The following is a 17,327-nucleotide window of genomic DNA, read 5'->3' as shown; positions in this document are numbered from 1 at the left end:
TTTGCAAAGCAGAAATAGAGACACAGAGAACAAACATGAATAACAAACCAATTAAAAATAAAATAAATTTAAAAAATAAAAATCTTTGAATGTCTGATTCAATTTACTATTCAAAAATAATTAAGTTCTTCATATTACTGTGAATGGTCATTAAGACAAGTGTTATTAATGAGCAAAATGCTGTAGGTTCTTGAACACAGTAGCAAAGCCAAGGACAGGAATTGAGCTCAAAGTATCCACACATACTTTGGCCAGTGAAAAACGACCATTTACCATGGTTAATGGCACACTTTTTTGAAAAAAATAATGGTTATTATAGTAATGTTTGTATGAAAGTATTTTACATGTACATAATGCATGTTTTGGCTACAGAAACCCAGGTTTTTTGATTGTTTTAAATTTTATTTTTAGCATGCATTCACCCTTTCATTCAGTTCACATTATTAATTTGAACAGATAATTTAGAAAGACTGGTGAAGCACAAAATATATTTGTCTTGTTGATTTTCTTAACAATTAAAGCTACAAGGAGACTGCATTTTCATAAATAGCTATGACAGCTGCCTAGTTAAAAGCATGAATTCTTCATTCAGCAAATGATCTCCAAAGTGAAACATAACACTTTCTCCTTATTTTCATAACTCTTTGCTTAAGAAAATAATAACATCTAAACGATTACTCAAATGAATGCCATATATTTATCCAATAAGAATTCCTATAGTCTTCATCATAGCCATATTGGAACATAAAGAAAAGAAGGGATCTTTAAACTGCAGTGAAAGTCACTCAGTCGTGTCCAACTCTTTGCAACCCCATGGACTAAACAGTCCATGGAATTCTCCAGGCCAGAATACTAGAGTGGGTAGCTGTTCCCTTTTCCAAAGAATCCTCCCAATGCAGGGATAGTAAAAACACCATAATCCTAAGTAGACTCCAGGACAGTATACTTTTCTGCTTCTAGAACTCTAGATTGGAGAGCCTATGTTTCCTTTTTGAAGACAAAATAGATCCTGCAGGGTCCATGAGTAATATTTCACTTCATTTTAGTTTCTGAGTGGTGAAGAAGTTGATCGTATTGTAAGAGATGTCATCAGCAACACTATACTTTTTCCACTACTGATTCTGATTTTTAAAGTCTCAAATCCCAGAGCATCAGAATTATGAATAATGACTTTATCTTCTTTGCTTTTTAATCAGTATAATATTTTAAGTTCTAAGCTCCAGTTCTCAATATAAAAGTAACAACATTAGAGAAAATAAAAAATAAATATAATTAATAAAGCACTTAATCCTATAACCTAATGAAGTGGAAACATATATTTAGCTTTTATCTCTGTATTTGTGTGTATATGTGTGTGTATATATATGTATATGTATATATTGAATGTGTATAACATTCATTTTATTACACATGTATTTTTCATCCTATAGTTTACTAAATAAGTGTGCTATGAACTATTAGTTGAGTGATTATTCAAATTTATTAATACCTATTAATTCATCTATTTAAAAATCTACAAGATGACTACCTGGAGATTGTGGGTGATTTTAAATTTTTGGGAAACTTTATATCAGTCTTTGTGAAAGGCTTTCTTGCTTTTGGAAATGATAGCAGGCTAGACCCTGTCTTGTAAATTTTACAAAAGAAACTGTGAAGTCTAATCATCTAAAAAAAATAAAACAAAGTCATTCTATATCTAAATACAAAAGTTTCGAACTGAGATGTTAAGTGTTCTGTTAAGTAATATGAATTGGGTTGATTTTAGACTGTACACTTGAAAAATTAGTCACTTGGAATTTTTAAATCATCTCAGAATTTGACTAGACTGTTAAGTATCCATCATTGTCCAAGATATTTTTTAACTTGGAATATTCTGGGGTTTGAGAATGTTTTATGATGACTAGATGGGCTGAGGGTGTCCCATGAGATAATTTCATATGCACATCAATCACTTTTGGATGGGGCCAAGTCAATTTTAGCCTGAGACTTGCATGGCAGGGAGATCATTTTTTGCAAACATGTCATCAGACACATTCAGCTGAGCCTCTTCTTTGCTATGTGACAGCCAAAATTTAGTTCTAGTTCTGTGTGATTGTAGAGCTTGTACTGTTCCTGGTTGAGAAACAAGTTGCTGTAATATTGAGGTCTCCTTTTTGTGAGTCCTCCTGGGAACAGTCCCAACTAGCACCTCTTTTCTGAACTGGCTTTTTCATGAGCTCAAGTGATTAGCTAGCATCAGCTTCCTTCTCTTCCTCAGTGTTCCATTACAGCCTCCCGTACACCCACACTCCCTGAGTGAAATGCCTGCATTAACATAGGCTATCCCCATTTTCATACAATTTATTTTGGGATGGGGCGGAGTTGGCAGCAGGGCAGTTCTTCAGCTTCCTGATAACTGCCCCATTCCTTGGAGATCACTTCTAATAGGGAGTAGTTTTTACTGCTCTGTTTGTGGCAGTGTATGCCTTGTTCTCAGCTGCTCCTAATTCAGTGATGACCCCTGTCCTGTTTCTCCAAAGCATCTGCCAGACCAGAGTGATGTGTTACACATGAGTGAAAGAGTCCCAGCTCCCTCAGAAATAAAGGGAGTCGAGCTGCAGTGTTACACTGGGCTTCTCAGCCTCCAAGACCTCCTCGCATTTCCAGAACCCAGACATAACTTTGCACATTTCCCTTCCCTTCCCAGGATAAAACCAACTGTCAGAAGGGGATGTACGTTGTCTGTCTCCGTTCTTCACCTGAGCTGATCCTAGCTTTTCGTCATCCCCCTCTGCAGTTCCTGGTAGACAAGTGCTATGTTGAAGAATACAGATAGACCTTATTAAGACTGTCCTGTAGTTTGGTATTACAGATGTGCTATTAGTGCAATAACGTGAAGGCTGTCTGCCTAGAGAAATACATAATTTATATAAGAAATTATTTTAACAAGTTGTTTTGCTATTGTAAGTTTTCCTTATCTGTTTTATCTGAGTAGATTTTATTCATTCTGGGACAAAATAAAATCAAAAACAACCAACATTCTCTTGTTAGTTCCATTGCCTGGTGTCACTATTTCTCAGCCCCCATTCAAGGCTTCTCTGTGTTAAGGACTGAAATTCTTGCTTTATGGGTGTTGAGAGGGCGGGAACTTGATAAACTAAACAAAAATGCACTTTCCTTTTGCTCTGAAATTGCATGTTTTCTCTTTCTCTGAGTTGTATTGACCTAAAGAGTTAATTTCCTCTGTATTTTTTTAAAGAAAATATTAAAAATCAATGGGCCTCAAAAAAAATATGCAAACTCACATCCTCACTTCATCTGTCTGCTGAGTGCAACTGACTATCAAAGGGTAATTTATTTACATTTGGAAGAATAAAAGTTTCAGTCACATCCATTCCATTGATTTGTTATTTTCTTGCAAGCACTCTTGGTTCTGAAATATGATGCAGGCTTACCTGACATTGTCTTGCAAGTACCAAAATTAAAAACTTGGCACTCAGGGGAAGAAAACTATAGCCATGAGAAAAAACACAACAGGATGAAAATCCTTGTTGCTCACCTGACGTTCTGATTTGCCCTCCAAATTCCCTACTGTCCAACAGCTCAAATCTCTGTAGCTCTATTTCTGCACTGTCAGAAGATAATTTAAAATATCTTCTGCCAGCATGGACATAGTGCTCTCACTCTTATAAGCCTACAATTTACATTTTTTAAGATTAAAATACGTGACCGGTTGCAGCAGGGGAAGTAATGTGAACTTCACAGAATTCTGCAAACTGCTGCTTTGAGACCAGAAGAGGGGCCAGCAGGTTCAATCGCTATTCATTTGATCTTAAGATTTTGCTATGTCAGGGAGAAATACTGTGTTTAGGGGCAGGAGACTCAATCTGCTGCTGGCCTGCAAATTGACTGCATAAAGTGTGATTTGCTATCTGAATAAAGAAATGTTTTGGAATCACGGTTGGACTTGGATATTTGGCAGATTTACTGAGAAGCAAATTCAATATATTAAAAGATTTACTCCATCTTTCTACTTATAAAATACCTCCCCAAACTATAATGATGCAATATATTTGAGGGAGGAAGGGGATTGCTGAGAACTAACACTTCAACACACTCCTGGTGGTAACTATTTTCCTTTTTTTTTTTTTTAGTTTTTTACCAAATCATGTACCATTTATGGATAAAAGCTGGGAAAAAACATAGTGTTTCAAAGCTTAAAGGATCTTATGAGCATTTTCAGCTTATATTCTAGACAAAATGACTAATGTTGGTTAGGAAGGAGCAGTTGGTTAGTAGAAGGGCTGAAACTGCATCTGATTTTTCTCACTGGAGATCATTTATTAGCAACTGGAGGCAGCAGGTAACAGTTGATGACTGAATAGCTTTCCATGTGCTATTTCATGGGTTTCATTCAATATGTTATCATTTACACAGTGTGAAGTTTAGTAGCTAGCTCGGCAAGAGTGAAATATTTCCATTTTAAAAAACCAAGCAGTCTAATAGAAGCTATTCATCATGGAGAGATTCCTAACCGGTTTTTTTTTTTTTTTTTTTTTTTTTTGGTTGCTCTGATTCCATCTCCTCATCTTTCAATTGTGCTGATGGTTGCATCTACCTCAAAGGATTGTTTATAAAGGAATGTTTTATGAAGATGTGTAAAGCATATGTACCTAGGCACATGATAAGTAGTTCATATGTGCTTGTTATCATTAGAGACTTCCTATTCTAGAAAAAAAAATTAAAACTCAACCAGTTGAAAATTATTTTATTATTGAAACAAAAAAGAATTTCTGAGTTTGATATTGAAAATCCAACTAAAAATCTTAATTTATCTACTTAAAACAAAGAATTGTAATATATAGTGGAACTATATGTAATTTTGTATTTTCCAAGTCTCCTGTTAATGTGTTATAATAGTTTCATAAGTGAAAAAATAAGAAATATAAAAAGAAAAAGATAAAAGTTTGGGGCTTCCCTAGAGGCTCAGTGGTAACAATCCACCTGCCAGTTCAGGAGACATGGTTTGATCCCTGATATGGGGAGATCCCACATGCCAAGGAACAATTAAGCCTGTATTCCACAACTAGTGGACCTGTGCCCTAGAGCGCAGGCGCCGTGACAGCTGAGCCCATGTGCCGCAACTACGGAAGCCCGTGCGCCCTCAGAGCCTGTGCGCTGCAAGGAGAAGCCGTGAAAAATTGAAGTCCATGCACTGCATCTAGAGAGTAGCCTCAGCTCACCACAACTAGAGAAAACCCTCACAGTACCAAAGACCCAGTGCAGTCAAAAAAAAAAAAAGCCCAAAACTCAAATGAATTTTCCCTCTGAAGAAGACAGCCAGTGCTGTTCCCATCGAGAAGCAACGTGTCTTAAAGTGCAATTAACTGTTTAGACGATGGTTTCTGTAACACAAACAAGCTTCAGCGGGGCTTCACTTGTATGATTGAGGCAAAATAATGAAATAGAGAAGTCACTGGTATGACTTGCCCTCCTGTTTGTCACTGAGCCTATACTCTCTGGGCCTAACATCTTACAAAACATTAGTTTTAATTGTCTTCTTTTGGGGAGGGGGAATAGGGCAAGAAAAACATGGGGAAGAAAATTCTCATTAAATTCACTGAATTATATATTACAGATATTTTTTTCATGGAATGTTGGCATCCTGAAAGTAATACTTAAATAATTTCCCAGCATGGCATAATCTATGCCTGCACATATTTTGCATAAGTTATTACCTTCTACCAAGGAATGAAAATGAGAATTGTTTAAAATGGGATATGCTTGATAGTGAATCAAATTTCCCTAGTATGTAAATTATTTCCTGGGAGTGAATAAGGCACATTGGGAGCAATTTAATAAATGATACCCTGGAGGGCTGAATGGATTAATGAACCTGATTATCCTTCTCCCGCAGAAGGAGAAAACTGTCACTCTGCAGTTAGCTGAAAATGAGCTCTCCATAGTGTCACTTCAAGGTATTTTGTGGGGTGAGAAGAGATAAATATAGGTGCCCCATTTAATACTTCTTGGGGTAGAGCTACTTTATGTGATTACTTTTTTTCTTTCTTAGTATGGTGTCATTAGCCAAGGAGCACATATAGTCTCACTGGGGCAGAGAGTGAACTGCTCTGTTAAAAAAGTACACCCACTCTGGCGCTGTGGAGCCTAGCCTAAGGTGAATGCCACAGTCTTTCCTCCTAAGCCTTGATGCTTAAGGCTGCACTTGTTCCCTCCCCAGCGCTGCAGAGTTATTTTCCCATGGAGCACTCTGTGATATGGGCTTACTGCTCTTTAGTCGGCCACAGACAAAAGATGTATGTAAAGCTCAACAAGAACAAAGTCTCTTATTTTTTCATTAAAAATAGCTTATTAGATTGATACACATGTGTGACAAATTACTACAAACGTAGAAGCTTAAAACAACATAACATCATTTTATTGTCTCGGTCATTTCAGGCTGCTATAACAAAAACACTATAGGCTAGGTGACTTAAACGATAGACATTTATATCTTACAGTTCTGGAGGCTGGGAAACCCAAGGCCAAGGTGCTGGCCAATTCAGTTCTTGGTGAGGACCTTTCTTTACAGATGGGGAATGCCTTCTTGGTGAATTCTCACATGGTTTCTGCATCCTTTTGTATGTAGGTGCTGTCACCTCAGTTGTGTCTGACTCTTTGTGACCCCATGGACCATAGCCCTACAGGCTCCTCTGTTCATGAGACTCTCCAGACATGAATACTGGAGTGAGTTGCCATGCCCTCCTGCAGGAGATCTTCCCAATGCAGCAATAAGGAGGGATGACATCTTGGTGAATTCTTACATGGTGGAGAGAAAGAACTTGGTTTTCATCATCCTGCTACAAGGACACAAATCCCATCAGGGAGGCTCCATGCTCACAACTTCATCTAAACCTAATCATCTCCTAAAAACTCCACCTCCTAATTGCATCCTATCAAAGTTTCGGGCCTATGTAAAGAATCTTCTAGGCTGTCCTTCAAATTCTTTCTTTTCTCATATTGTTCAACATTAAAAAAAAAATCAATACCAATATATACCTATCCAAAAAGAGGAAAAAAAAATGTGACTTATAAGCTACCCAATTAAAAACTAAGAAGAGAATGGGAGAAGTAGATCTATACTTAAACAATAAAATGCAGACTATATTCATTATTTTAACAAGGAACATAAGAATTATTTTGTAGTAAGAACAATGACAGATTAATTTCAAGAGGGTTGTAGAGGAAAGAAGAAAAGCTGGAGTTCACTTAATGGAGGACAAACTGGATGGGAGCCAGGCTTTCAAAGTTGTGTGAGATTTTAACAGAGATATTCAGAGTGAAGGTTTATAACATTTTATAATATTCATCCAATTAGTCATTGACTATTTAAGCAATACTTCTGTGCACTGAACTGCATATGACACTATGTTACTGAGTGCTGATTATATACCAGGAGCATGTGGTTGAACAGGCCACATATATTAACTCACTAGATACTTTAAACAGCTCTAAATGGGGAAGCACCATGATCAGACAAGCAATTATGGGCCAAAATAAGAGAGAGGAAATTTTTAAAGTCTTCCTCAATGATATGACCCGAGTTAAATTTTGAAGGAGGTATAGGAATTGTTCAGCAATCAAAAAGGGGTAGAACAATTATGTACTGATATATAAGTCACCCAAGCACTGGAGAGCAGGGAGCATTTGGTAACAGTAAGTTGTTCAATTTTATTAGAACTTGACTGTGCGGATAAGAGACTTCTATAAGCAAATGTGATAATTTAATATGATTAAGAAGAGTTACTTCCTTCAAGCAGACATACTGTCAAAAAGTATCCCTCTTCCTGCTACCCTTTAACCAAGGTATGAGGTTTCTAGAGTAGAATGAAAGCTAAATTTCAGATCCTGTTTATCCCGATGACCATAATGCTCAGAAAAATCAGCTACAAATTTATCCAAATCCCTCACCCCAGAAATTCTGATTTGGAGCACAAGGGAGTAGAGAAATTCAGAGATGGAGTTTAAGGGAAACAAGTGAGTTAATAGCTGATGAAATCTGATAACAAATTGTGTAGCAAGATGCCAAAGTTAATTCTACAGGGAAATAGTACAAAGTTATGTAATAAATATCTAGACATGAAGATCCTACTTCTCAACTGCAGTCTTCTGAGGAATCAGATCCCTTGTCAAGAACCTTGAGCCACCGTGACACAAAAGAGTAGATTAGAAAGAACATGCGATCTTTGAGTTTGGGGTCAAACTTACAGACCTGAATCTACCTTACAGAGTCCCTGTAGGCCTCACAGTAAGTTTTCTGAGTAAAAGGGACATGGACGTGACCTTGAGAACCATCAAGGAACATACATGAAATGGGACCTTGAAGCCAGAGTAAAGTATTCAAAAATAAATAAATAAAGGAGCTAGCAAGGTGACTGTGATCTCACTGTGACATCACTGGCTGGTGATGTCAGTTTGGATAGATGACCAGGATTAAGCCTGAGATGCTGTCTCTCCCCCAGGTCATGAGGCAAAATCAGTTCAGCTCAGTTCAGTTGCTCAGTTGTGTCCAACTCTTTGTGACCCCATGGACTGTAGCACGCCAGGCTTCCCTGTCTATCACCAAATCCTGAAGCTTGTTCAAACTCATGTCCATTGAGTCGGTGATGCCATCCAACCATCTCATCCTCTGTCATCCCCTTCTCCTCCCTCCTTCAATCTTTCCCAGCATTAGGGTCTTTTCCAATGAGTCAGTTCTTCACATCAGGTGGCCAAATTATTGGAGTTTCAGCTTCAGCATCAGTCCTTCTAATGAATATTCAGCACTGATTTCCTTTAGGATTGAGGCAAAATAAATCCCTGGAATTTATATTCAAACTTGCTGAAAAGGCAGGTTGAGGAAATTCAAGTTGGATTTATCAGAAAGGATTTCTTTTCACAAGAGAAACTAAAAATAATAAAACAAAACAGATGAAAACAAGCACTGATGGACAGAACTACAATGAACTGACCAAATCCCCATGTAAGTTGAAACCTCTAAATAAAACCAGTTGACTGCATTTAAAAAAAAAATCAGTGATGTAGTACTTATAGACATGAATTTTGTAACAGAAGATTTTAGGACAGGCAAGAGTGTTCACTGACAAAATATATTGCATTTTATTCTGAATCCAAAATAATGGAATAATGATTTGAATGGTTTCAAGAGAAACTGAAACATGATCAGATTTATATTTTAAAAGATGAGTCTGGCTATAGTACAAATGATGGGCTAGAGGAGATTGTAGACAAAAACTCTCACCAATGCTTTGACTCAGATGATTTGGAACAAGGATTAAAATAAAATAGTGTCAGTTTATTTTATCTTGTTATATATGAAAAATGTGTCATGGGGACTAAAAGAGAGGGAATGATTAAGAAGGAAGGTCTTCAGTCTTCTGTCATATCAGTTATATTGAAAATAATTCAATTTGTAAACATAGGGAATGCAGGCAGGAATCAGAACTTGAGATCTGAATGCTGGCTATGAAATATTTGTGGGCATGAGAGCCAGGAAGATGTGCATGTCTGAAGATCCAAAGAGAGATCTAGATTGGAGTGATTGAGTCCCCTTATGAGCATAGAAGTGGTAGTAGAAGGCCTGAGATGAGATGACTCACAAAGTATAGAAAGTAAAAAAGAAGTTCAAAATAGAACACTAGAAGGTAGGGAAGCACATGGCCCAGAGAAGAGAATGAAACAAGTCACAGTGGAAACACTGCTTTCCAGGTGGACATGGAAGAACAGAGTTTCACAAAGGAAAGAAAAGATCAACATTGTAAATGTCAAAAAAGAGTTCAAGTATGATAAGGACTAAAATGTGTCTATTAGATTAAGCAAAGAATAAGACAGTGTTGACCTTTGTGAAAAATTCAATAAAAATGGTAAGGGCAGAAGTGGAATTACAGGGAGCTGTGATACGGGTGGGACGTTAGCCGTTCGTCCTTCAAGTATCTCCATCATGAAGAGAAGGGGGGTTGGAGAACAGGTACAAAGGTCAAAGTCACCACAGTGTTTTCATAGAAGGGACAGTATCATCCATAAGAGACAAAATTAGTTTTTCAGCAAAGGAGTGGGAATGAAAAAACTCTTTTTGTGTATAAAGCACTGAGATACACATAACACTCAGAGAGGTAGAGTATATCTGTGGTATTAAAATTTCATGGGGTAAAACTAAGAAAAACTGTGTCAAAAGTTTCCATAAGGGGATACTAATAACAGCAACAAGAATAATACATAAGAAACACTTGTGTAAAGTAGTGATGTTTGCAGAAAAGGAAGTATTGAAAGATGGAGGAAAATAAAAGTATTTATAGTCAATAAAAATTGTATTAAAAAGTTGGGATTCAAAAGTACCAGATAATGAGAAAAAGATTAACCTTAGGAAGTTTATATGATAACTCTTTCTCTGAAAGAAAGAAAGTGTAAGGGTGAGTGTAGAAACCCATATTTTGTAAACAAGAGGGTCCTGTTTAATGTCTTTTTTTCTTTTGCTCCTAAGAAATAAAATCATTCACTCAGACTGAGGGATCAAGAAGTCAGATAGGAAGGAGAGATCAGAAGTTTAGAACACGTTAAACTATGATGAAGAAAACTGTGGCAGGCGGAGGTCTGAGATGGCCTCTGAGACTCCTACTCCTTGGAGTACAAGCACTGTTTTAGTTCCCTCCCCTTGAGTGTGGACTTCCCAGATGGTGCTAGTGGTGAAGAACCAACTTGTGAATGCAGGAGATATAAGAGAGAGCAAAAGTTTGACCCCTGGATTGGGAAGATTCCTGGAGGAGGGCATGGCAACCTACTCCAGTGTTCTTGCCTAAAGAATCACTTGGACAGAGGAGCCTGGCAGGCTACAGTCCATGGGGTCACAAAGGGCTCTATAATCTTAAAAGCTTCCCTGGTCTTTTCCACTCACAGTACAAACTGGCCTTATTCTGTTGGAATTATAGTTTGACTTGAACATATACACTAAACACTATCCCCTCAACCCCTTTATATCCTCCTCTAACTAAAGGAACAGACCCAGGATTCACCAATGTAGAAGGTCTCTGGTGTTTCTTTGGTTAACATATTAAAGATTTCCTCTGTGTTGGGAGAGCGGTGGGCTGTCCAGAGGTCCTTATAATGATGGTTCAGCTCTGCTCAGATGTCATACAGACTGATGTGTTTGTCAACATAGCCCCGGCAGGCTACAGCCTATGGGGACACAACTGAACAACTAACACTTTCGCTTTCTTTTCTGGGTGTGGGAAGGGCTAGAAAATAGTTTAATTTTGCTCTCAAGATTAGATTAATTATATGACAAAGGAAAGGATTTAAATATGGAATTAAGGCCTCAAATGCTTTTAAAGAATCCAAAGAAAGATTATGCTGGGTGGGCCTGATCCAATCAATCCTTTCACCCTTGATTGGGACTTTCCTGAATGAAGAATTTCAAATTTCTGTAAAGTTTCTCCTGTTGGCCTTGATAAACTGAACAGCCATTCTGTGAACCACTATGGAATGTGTTGACATGACAGCGACCTATGAGTGGCCTGTAGGAGCTGAGTAGTCCTTGGTGGACATTTAGCAAGAGGATGTGTAACTTAATTATATGACCACCAGGAAAAGAATTCTGCCAGCAACCTGAATGTGCCTAGAAGAAAATCCTGCCTTAGTTAAGCATCCAAAAAATAATTTAATCAGTGAGATTAGAATCAGTCTGTATAGCTACAGAATAATTCACTTAGTCACCTAGAGGTATGAGTGTGTGCTAAGTTGCTTCGCTTGTGTCTGACTCTTTGTGATCCTATGGACTGTAGCCTGCCAGGCTCCTCTGTCCATAGGATTTTCCAGGGAAGAATACTGGAGTGGGTTGCCATGGTCCTCCTCCAGGGGATCTTCCTGACCCAGGGATTGAACCCAAGTCTCTTGCATCTCCTGCACTGGCAGTGGGTTCTTTACCACTAGCATCACCTAGGAAGCCCACATAGAGCTGAAGAAGGAAGAATTACTTGGAATTTTTCTGCTAAAGAGTGGTAGAAGAGAAAGAGAGGGAAGTAAAGAAGACAAAAAAGGGTGATGCTAGCAAGGGAGTCGTTTAAGTAATGAAACTTGAGAGGGACTCTGCTACTTGTCAGGAGTGTGTGTGATGATAAGAAACTTCCCTCTGCCTTAGTTTCCTCATCTACAAAATGGGGTAGTAATAGTAAATGCATCATGGAATTGTTGTGAATGCTTAAGACATCTGTTAAGTAGTTAGAATAGGAAAAAAGAGTCCAGAATGATGGTGGCTAAAAGACAAAGAAAGGGAAAAAGCCCATGAAAATAGGACAAAGGAAGGTCCAGGTCCTGAGTGAGAACCTCAGGAGAAAAAAACATATAAAAGGAGGAAGCCAGGACAGATTGAGGCCTCTCTTCTCTTCTCTTTTGGGTCAGCCTACCCCTCAACCTTGAGGATGTATTTTCCTTTGCTTGTCTCATAAAACTGAGCTGTAACACTGGCCCATCCGTCTCTTCAAATTTTTGCTGTGGCAAGACAGAACCGAGGAAATTGCAAACTCCCCTGACACATTTAAAGAAAATACAGTAGTGCCTGCCTGCGGTAAGCCCTTCAGAACTGTTAGACAGTGGTTAAGGGAATAGTCATGTAGTGACAGCATTATAAGCTGAATGAATGGAAAAAGGAAGATGAGATAAGAGTGGACAGATGAGAAGAAAATAGAGATTAAAGCATGGCTGGTATGAAAGCAGAGGGTCAAAGAGAAAATGTGGCAGTATCAAGAAATGAGGGAGCCTAAAGAAATCATAGAGTGTGATACTGGATTTACAATTTGGAAAAGAAGAATATATAAACAAAAGAATGGAAAACAATTCCAATCCAGTTTTCCAAAGAAGTAGTTGCCAACCTAGCATGTACCCTGAAAGAAATTCAGGATGAACAGCATAAGGCCCTCTGTGTTTTGGGAAAACAGGTAAAATAGGCCCTATTTCTGAGCCTATGCCTCAGAGGCTGAATAGCTTCCACTCTTGCTAATTTGACTGTTCTGTGACTATTCTACAAAGGTGTACACACAATGAGAAATGTGAGGCATAAACCTTCTGCAGCCCTGGTCCACAATCCAGCAAGGGCCTCACATGTGAGTGAAACCTTCTTGGGTGAGCTAAGCATCAGCCAACCCACCAGCTAATGACATCCCGTGAATGAGCCCATCGGAGTCAGTCAAGTTGGCTCGGATTACAGTAGGTGAACTGTCTAGCCAACATAAAATGGTGGGCTAAATAATCATGTTATTTTGTGCCCCTCTGCTTTGAAATGGTTGATGCAGACATAGTAATCCAGTTAGAGAAACTAGTATTTTAATTACATACTCAGTAAGAATCACCTAAATGATAAAGGTGTTAAAACAGGCAAATACAGAAACAAGTTAAGACATAATACATTTTCTTAGATTGTATTAATTGAAATAAAATGTTCAGAACAATAAAGATAATCATTCTAGGCTGCATTCTCACAGTCATGTTACAGATGAGAATTGAATAGTAAAATTCAACATTTTATATACATACTAAATTATTGAACATATGCAAGTAAAGTAGCCAGGATTTTACTCATAAGTCTCCATCATTCATTTTTTTCTACAATCTGGAGATAAGAAAATTTATTAATAGGAGAATGATCTCCAGTGTCAGATTTAACATGTCACAGAGAATTGAACTTACATTCTGCATGACTCTGAAATCCTGAAAAAAGTTTTGTATATATATATTTTTGGGGAACAAATATCAGCTTAATCCAAACAGAAATATTCAAGTAATTAAAGTTCAAGGGCTTCACTGGTGGCTCAGTGGTAAAGAATCCACCTGCCAATGCAGGAGACACAGGTTCGATTCCTGTTCAGGGAAGATCCCATTTGCAGTGGAGTAACTAAGCCCATGCTCCACAGCTATTGAGCCTGTGCTCCAGAGCCTAGGAGCCAAAATTACTGAGCCCAATTGCCACAATTACTGAAGCCTGTGAGCCCTAAAGCCCATGCTCTGCAAGAAGAGAAGCCTGTGCATCGCAACTAGAGAGTAGCCACTGCTCTCCATAACTGGAGAAAAAGCCCTATCAGCAAGGAAGACCTAGCATAGCCAAAAATTAAATAAATTCAAAGGGGAATGATCTGTAACATGGTAGGGGCCCCCCTCACAGGAAGCACAGGAATCAGTGTCAAGGATAGAATTGTAACAGCCCTTCCAATGTGGAGATGCTATCATGTTACCTGCACTTTCTACCCAACACAAGGGACAGAATGATCTTTAAGCTTGATCACATTGTTAATCAAGAGGTCACCATGTCCCAAACTGGAAGAAACGTGGCTTAAAGTTCTGGGGATGTAGAAGATTTGAGGGGGAAAGCGACAACAAAATGGGAAAGCACCCCAAACTCAAACTTCTTTATTTTCTTTTCTGTCAGTTGCCAGCTAGCAATTGAGTTTACCTAGTTCAGTCTTAGATCGGGTACAGTTGAGTCCCAGAACCAGTATCATAATATTCAAACCAGGAGCAAACCCCAAATAGTCAGAGAATAGGACAGAGCTGTTCATAACCAAATGCTTGGTTTGATGTCTCTGCTGTAAACATTACAAGGACTCAGTGAAACAAAACAATTTTATAGAGATAGTAGCATCCAAGAAAATTTTAAAATAAACTGAACCTTGAGTTTAGCCTTAAAAGATAGAAAGAAGGTATATTTAAATTTAGCTCTCTAAAGGTTATATCAATTCAAAAAGAATGTAATAACAATGGGTAATATTTATGGCTACTTTATAAGTACACAAAACTCTGCCCATTGTATCCATTTATCTCACTTCTAACTTCAAACAATCCTATTATATATGTATCCATATCTCTCCATTTTAGAGATAAAAAGACTCAGAGAACAAAATGCTTAAGCAGTTTGCCTAAGGTTGCACTGCTAGTGAAGAGCAGAGTCAGCAATCACCTTCATTCAGCCAGACCCCAGATCCCAGGTGCTTCATCAGTAGAGTACTGCCTCAGGGCAAGAATCCTGTGCCAGACAATGCACTAGGCTAGTGTAAGACACTGAGCTAAATATTTCTAACTGAACGTCTAAAGACTACCACAGACTTAGAAGGCCCAATATGGAATAACTAAATACAATTGAAGAGAGAGTTTGGCAAATTTCAAAATGTACAAACCAAATGTTATGGGACGACTAGTGGGTGAGATTAGGCTGGCTGATGATCTTAGGGACAACTTCACGGAGGAGGCACTATTTACCTTTGGTTCTGAAGGAGGGGTACATTTAAAAGCATTTTTATCGCTCTGACAGTTTAGGAGAGACAGATGATGTTTTGTTGCTATGGGATAACGCAAAAACCCCAGGGGGAATTGAGAGAGGATTTTTTTTTTTTTTCCCTCCTGTTCACAAGGCAAAGCACACTCTGCTACCAAAAATGAAAAACCAAGTTCATGATCTCTTAGATTCCTGTGGCTTTCTTTTACTAAGAGACTATTTTATTTCACACATGCTGCAAAACATTAAAGTCTATCTCACACACAGCTTTTTAAAAATTGTGTATGTTTTTTATATAATGCATCACTGCCAGAGGATTAATAAAATTAACATTGTAGGGTACAGTTATGTACTTAAGAACTATATATGAGGTCTTATAAAAGAATCTCCAAAAGAAGTTAGATCAAAAGTATTTTAAAATCTGCAAACATATTCAAGTGAGATTTTAAAAGCAACCAAAACAAACACTTTTTAAATCCATCACTAAGTTAACTTTTTAATGTTTTTTTTTTTTTTTTTTCTGTCTCAGTCCTAGACAAGGCTTTCCTTCCTTAGCATCACATAAAATAACCATGCCTAAACTCACTTTCAAATTAGAACCCCCTGCCCCACCTCATCCCTTCCAGATAAAGTTTTAATGGAAACATGCACTGCTGGAGCCAGCCTGTCACGTCTTTTCTGTCTACCTGGTAGCTCAGTCTCCCATGAAACTTTCAGGACCTTTTGGGTCATCTGCTTTATGTGCCACTGACCTCACATCCCCAAGGTATACCACACCATTCACAAAACTGACATCTCTGACAGAATGCCTCATGCTCAGCGATGCCTTCTTCCTGGAGATGTCCCTTTGGAAAAAGACCAGAAGGTAGGTGGGGTAGCAGAGGCAGAGCTGAAGATAAAATATGAGCATACAAGAATACAAAACTAATTCTTTAAAGCTTGTAAATGTCATGTTATGATAAATGAACTTAACTGAGAAATTGGGGATTATTTAAACTTGGTGCCAGTATTATGATATGGTAATATATGTGGTATCTCAATGGCAAAGAAAAACAAGATGGTGAGAAAATAAAGGAAAGGAAATCAATTTATGATCTTGTAATGATTCAAATATGTGCTAAACATAGTCAGAAACAGATAGTTGAAGTAATAAACAGGGTGGATGAAAAGGAGCTGCAGAAATAGCATAAATGGAAAGTGATGCCATCACTAAGAATTGGTTAAGAGCAGAAAATAACTAAGATTTTTCAGCCTGGGAGGCTAATGAGTTTAATTCACTCAGGAAAACCTTACTAAGTATTCAAAACGTGCTCTGGAAGAGGTAATTGGATTCAGAAATAAAAGCCATAATCCTTACTATCAGATAGCTTGTAGTTTGTGATGGCAGATCAGTAGTTGGAACAATAAAAATTAATAATAAGTATAAGTATTGGAGCTTCAGCAATGTTTTGTATGTTTAAAATTAGGGACATGCTGTGAAAGTATGGTATTCAGGAAGAGCTTAAACATATAGGTTACAACTGAGTGAATTATAAAGAATAAGTGTGTATCTATTTTCTAGAAATAGATAAAAGAAGGGTATACTTGGAAGAAAGTCAATATTTTTCGAATAGTTGTTGGGGGGGATGAGAAACACTCACAGATTTAAAATTATTATTCATGCCTAGAGGTTAGAATTAGGGGAAGAAGGAGAAAAAAGTAAAGCATTGGGTGATCAGGGAGATTTTCAAGAAAGATTTCTGTAGATAATGCCTCGAATCAATGGAAATCCTTAAAGTATTTTTATCAAGGAAGTTCAAGAATCAGATTCGTATCTCAACATGCTTTTGGCCAGCATCATGGGGAACTGATTAAGTGTTGATCAGACTTGAGACGGGAGACTAGCTGGGAGAAGGTGCTGTGAGAGGGGAGAAGGAGTGAGGACTTTTACTAATAGAGGGCAGGGGAAAGGGCATAGAGGCTAGTTCAAAATGCTTTGTTGAAAGGATGAAACCAGTAGTATATGATGATGAAAAATATATGCTGAGATTCT

This window comes from Odocoileus virginianus, chromosome 21, assembly GCF_023699985.2.
Source record: "Odocoileus virginianus isolate 20LAN1187 ecotype Illinois chromosome 21, Ovbor_1.2, whole genome shotgun sequence".
Lineage (NCBI taxonomy): Eukaryota > Metazoa > Chordata > Mammalia > Artiodactyla > Cervidae > Odocoileus > Odocoileus virginianus.
The sequence above is the reverse complement of the archived record's forward strand: the minus strand, read 5'-3'. Positions refer to the sequence as shown.